At 37.0% G+C, this 5,813-nt stretch overlaps 1 long non-coding RNA gene across 1 annotated transcript; it reads right to left on the bottom strand.

The window, feature by feature from the left end:
* Positions 1–3,804: 3,804 nt before the first annotated feature.
* LOC108674538 lies at positions 3,805–5,601 on the bottom strand. The gene is made up of 2 exons (XR_001931046.2): positions 5,505–5,601; positions 3,805–5,103 (listed from the first exon to the last, which is right to left on the bottom strand). It is a non-coding gene; the product is annotated as an uncharacterized LOC108674538 (long non-coding RNA).
* Between the last annotated feature and the right edge of the window lie 212 nt (positions 5,602–5,813).

Raw genomic sequence — 5,813 nt, 5'->3', positions numbered from 1 at the left:
GGAAAAAGTTGAGGGGTGTCAGAATTACCCACAGTGTCGGAATATGGTGCATTTACCCTACAACATTTCTACAAAATGTGGGACAACTGTCCTGATATACCCTGCCTGTAGCTTATTACCCTGTTTGATGGTATGCAAAATATTTTACTGATCTATTCTTCATTTTTAATTTACTTTGTGAATCAAAATTAGTGTCCAACATAGTGAAATTCTAGGAAGGGAGGTACTTATGGCGCTCTGCCTCTTGGTCGAGCACTCCGGCAATTGGCATCTTGCAATGGTCTAAACCCAGCTCGGTCTAAACCCAGCTCGGTCTAAACCCAGCTCGGTCTAAACCAAGCTAAGTCTCTCCCAGTGGAGTTTCGAAATTTATTTTAATAATAAAATAAGATTTGAACTGTAAAATTGCTTAATGACTTCCATCAGTTGCCAAATTCCATCAATGATTGAAAAAATGACAATTACTCAGTACTGATCAGTTGCTGAGTCTGCGAGTCATCTTTCAGGACCCAGGCTCCGTTCACTGCATGAGTTCCATCCCTTTCAAGCTTTATGGTTCATACCACCATTGAAAAGAATGTCAATAATATCACAATCAAAAATATGCACAACGCCACTCACAATCGAATCTATAATTTGCAAGCAAATATCACAACACAGGAGTCAGGAGTCAAGAGCTTGTTGTCAAACCATGTACTGCCCTAAACGTTTTGACTCCTTGCTCAGCCCTGGCTGCCGGTCGCAGCTACCTTGTACAGTTGCCAGAGGCACGGTTCTTGACTGCCTTCCTGTAATAAGTATTACAGCCAGCTGCTGCTGCTATGGCCGGCTGCTGCTAGTAAGTACTACGGCCAGTATTAACTTATACTACAGTCAACAAAATATCACTTACTGCAATCCTGTGTGCCACAGTGTTCTGCAAAGCAGCAAAAGGCCAATGAATCACACTGAAGTTCAGAATGATTTTTTTTATTTAAAAAAAATAAATAAATAAAAAATAAATGATTTTTTAATTTTTTCACGATTTTTTTCAATTATTTGATTTTTTTCAGCTTTTATGTCTCTTTGAAGTGTTATTTTTTATGTTGCAATTAGTCTACTAACAATAACAGTATATGGATCATAATGGATGGCTAAAAATGGCACTTATTACCTTCAATAATGGCCAACAGGCCAAGGTGGCGTTTACCACTTAGGGATTTTTGGGTAAACAATTATTGATAAGTCTATTCATTAGCTTTGTAGTTTGAATGGAGCAAGGTAATGAGCTAAATATTGACCATTTAACTGGCTTCAATATACACAAACACTTCAGGAATGCAGATCTTCTAAACATTGAAGAGTCACATAACAGATAGCTGATTGCACAGTGCGCAGCACTATCAATAGATCTACTAGTTTCATGTCCTATAAAATCTACCAGACTCTACCCTCTATACACACCAACTAGTAGTGACTGAGTGACTGACTGCACTGTTCCCATTTAATTCAGACCACTAAACCAATACTAAACATAAACTGAACGATAACCAAAGAAACCTCATATGACGTGAAACGAGACTTTAGTTATGAGAAAGTCTAACACTGTTTGAAATAAACATGTGCACAATTCAAATATTATATATCCGTTCACTGCATTTAATTATTTTATATATAGTCTTATAATTGTAATTGTTTTGTTCCTAGTATTAAATTCCCATATTTAAAGATTGAAATTAAATATTTTAATTAGAATACCATACTTGTATTAGGGTGGAAAATCTTTCTAATTGCCTAAAAGGTCAATACAATCTAAACCTCTCAATATACAGAGTGGGGCAGAACCGATTGAGCAGTTTTGAGGTTAAATAAAAGAGTAATGGAGGTACATGTAGAAAAAGTTTATTTTCCTAGAGGTTAGCATAACATGCCATTTAGAATACTTATGTTTTGAAAACAATATCTGGAAGATGGGGGACGTTAGCTGCAACACACACTCAACAACACACTGTTTAACACAGCACTGTTATATATAAATTTAAAAAATCAATCCAACTTCTTATTATTTTTTAGACATTAAATTGAAAATTAGAATTTAGGTTACTATGTGTCTTTGATCTAAAATAAAATTATTTAAATTCCTAACTTGGGCCGGTGCCAGTCAAAACTCAGATATCACATGTCAGAAGCCCACTCTTCAAGATGGAATTCTAATTTCGAAGGTTAATATATTATTTTGATCCACCAAGACCACTTTTTCTACCCAACATCATTATTTGAGGCAAAAAATTAACTTCTTAAAGGCTTAAATCACGTACGCTAACTTGCTCAGTTTCTATAGAGTACCTAATCACTTGGAAGTTGTGTGCCTGCACCTTTCACTCAACAATTAAAATTAGACTTATAAAAGTATTAGTAAGTTGAAAATTTGTCTCTTAAGTTGACTGCAATGAACTAAACTTCATTAGGTAATTATAACTTAAGTTTTCCATCATTCCATTAAGTTTTCCATCATGCCCACTAAACATGCAAGTCAGAGTTCAGATGAGCAGAACTACATATCATGTGGGCTAATGTGCAACTGAATTAAATACCTAGCTTTTTTCCCGCATCCTGCTCCCAGTGCATAATCTAGCGGGATGATCAATGCGGACGGTAACTGTGGCGTCATTCATACGCCCGTTTCTCTGTCTCTGCCCATACAAAGAATAAGTAGCCAATGCAATCTTTTGTTGAACCTGTTAGGCCGTAAGTTAATCATACTTGTGACCTGGTACTTACTACACGGTACTCCTATACAAACTATGTAAGTCTAGGTAACCTATAGTAACTAAAAATCTTTCTTTATTGTTTTCTACACAATAGCATTCATTGTAAAAGCATGTTAACATTGTTTCTGGTTCTTGTGTATAGATATTTTGTATTAGTGTTTCATAGGTAATTTCCATAGTGGTTTTGTATCAGTGTCTCATAGGTAATTTGTTTTCAGCTTACACGTTTACAAGTAAAGTGAAGACCCCCATCCATCTTCTTTACTCCATACGAGTTAACTGCCCGAAAGAGCATATGACATGAACGGCTCGCTCGCAACAGTAACCGAGTCTGACTAATAATTCGTATACTTAGTGCAAGAGAATGTATAATTATGTTGTTTCTGATCAAACAAACAAAAAATTTTTCTGTTTCTGATCAAACAAACAAAAACTTCTGATCAAACAAACAAAAACAAACTTTTTGAAGATAATTCTGAAATGGTAACATCTATTGAATTCTAATACGGATCATTAATTTTAGCATCGTATTTCCAAAAATCAAGTATTGCATTTCTTTTCATTGAAAAACATTCTTTTACATCAAAAACAATGAATTTTTGTTACAGCTCCTCACGAATGACTAATGAATGCTCCTCATATTGACAAATGACAATCTCACTCATATAGCTAAAAACTTTAAATTGATCGATTTTGTCATTTCAAAGACTCCATTGATTACAGAACTTTAGTTTTTGCAAGTGTACGCAAGAAAAGTTTCTGAAATAGTAGGAAAATTTCCATTATCATTCTGAAATAAAAGCGTCATTTCCGTTCTCATATACAACAATTTTTTAATTATCATTTCTGATGACCAAATCTTGAATTGTTAGGCAGCATAAACATGCATGCCAAATTTCAACTTACTAGGATGTTTGGAAGTACCGTTGTTGCGGTCCGGTCAACAGGGGTTCACAAAAGCTATGTGAAGATTAGCTCAATCACCCTAAGATACAATACCTAGCTAAGCCTACCTCCAACCCTGAGAACAAATTTGGGACAATGAAACAGGTAATTCCCAAACAACACTATACTTAAACTAAGAACAAAACCAAGAGACATTGTTACAGGATAATTCCTAGGGCACCAAATATCATTCACAGGATAAGCTAGGCAACCACCCTCCAGAGGAAAACCCCGGAGAGGTGACTGCAGTATTACGTTCAAGAGCCGAATTTTACAATATGGTCCAACAGAACATCCTAACCTGTGACACAAGGGAATCAAAATTACAGTACGATATGCAATAGCCTAGAAGTCTTGGTTGGCATGGAGACAAAAAAAGGGTCCTGGAAAGGAGAGCATTAATAAATTGTGGTGATTTCTCAACAGTAGACTAGCACAGTAAGAGCACTCTTTACCTGGTCCACGGATCACCCTGATGTATAGTACTAAGGCAGTGTAGTTGCATCACTCTCATAGACACCACAGGCACACCCAAGCACTCCCCCTCACAACAACACCCCAGGTACTCACCGGTCTGGTAGAAGGGTTCCACAGAAGGTTACTGACCACAGGTGAAACGTACTGAGTAGCAGGAACCAGGAACCTCAAGAGAGGCAAGGACTGTCAGGACACTCACTATGCCTCCAAGTGAGTTAATGAAACCTAGACATTGGCAACAGAATAAGACACAAGGGTTACATTGGCTAAATAATAATGATTAAGGCTCTTATTCGACTTGGTCACAAGATTAGTCTATTAATAAGTTTGCTAACTAACTGTAAGAAAGTATCTGGCTAAACAAGCATATGAAAATGGAGCCTTGGTTGAATATGGTCACTGGCTAGCAAAATACAGAAACAAGCACCAATATTAATATCTAATCCTAGTCTGCAATACCGGAATTGAAGGTGACGGGTGCTAATAATGGGCACACATTTGAATGAGTCATCTACTAACACTATCTGCCAATAATTAAATCACTACAATCACATCACTTGTTGGGCGCACAACTGGTTAACTAAGTCATTGGTGGTCTGAAAGTCTAAGCCCCACTGTACTTAAAACAGTCGACATCAGAGCATATATCCCGAGTAACTCGCAAATATTGGTTTAAAACCAGTATATCCACATGAAATCATGAAATAGTTAAAGACTTGCTCATGAACAGGACTAATATGCAGGACTCATTTAGTTAAGTAATGATAACAAATCCTAGGTTGACATTTAAACAATGAGCTTCAGCAAGGTGATCTTCAAGGAGCTGCAGTTTGGAAGATGAGAAGACTCAGGACAGGAAGGTCAGGACGAGGCAAGTCTGGGTTCCAGGTCTTCTCAACAGCGTGCCAGCTGGGTCCCACACCGACTGCTCCTACCAAGTTAACAAAATAACGGGACTAGAGTCTATGGTCTTTAATGGCAGTTAAAGGGAATGTGTTCCTCAAATCAGGAGTATTTTGGTTTGGATTAAAACAAGCAATAACGCATAAATCAGCAACAACACAGAACAAATGTCCAAGCAACATGGCAAGACAAGAAAAGCAAGCACAGTATGGCAAGGCAGACACTTGATACAAGATCTAATAGTTGTAATAAATCAAATTCAATGTAAAAGCAATCAGGTAAGTGAATAAAGCAATTCAAAACAGGAACAAGGTGACATTAAACAGGTAAAAAGTAATAAGCAAGCTTTATTGCAGTAAATTAAGTGCATGAGTTTGAAAAGGAAAGGTATATTATTATTCTTGAGTTGATCAATTCTTAGCAACTCACCCTTAGGGAGCAGCTACGTTGCTCAGCAAGCAGGAATGGGTTGACAATGACTTCCAGTTCAAATGAGCTTCAGGCAATGGGTGCGGGTGAGGCAAGCAATAAGTTGCAGACAAGGATAACAAAGCGTGATTAGTGGTATGCTTACTAAGCTTAACCAAGACTTTTAATAGTGCATGCTACACTTTAAACATGAGGATAAGGCAGAAGCACTTGAACTTGTCAGACATTGCATAAAGTTGCATGCTCTAACTAGTGAATTATTGATGGAAAACAACACCTGAAACAAATACAAGGGAAGGAAACATTCAT

This window comes from Hyalella azteca, unplaced genomic scaffold (genome assembly GCF_000764305.2).
Source record: "Hyalella azteca isolate HAZT.00-mixed unplaced genomic scaffold, Hazt_2.0.2 contig11104, whole genome shotgun sequence".
Lineage (NCBI taxonomy): Eukaryota > Metazoa > Arthropoda > Malacostraca > Amphipoda > Hyalellidae > Hyalella > Hyalella azteca.
Note: the sequence above shows the minus strand (reverse complement) of the source record. Positions and strands in the feature narration are given on the sequence as shown.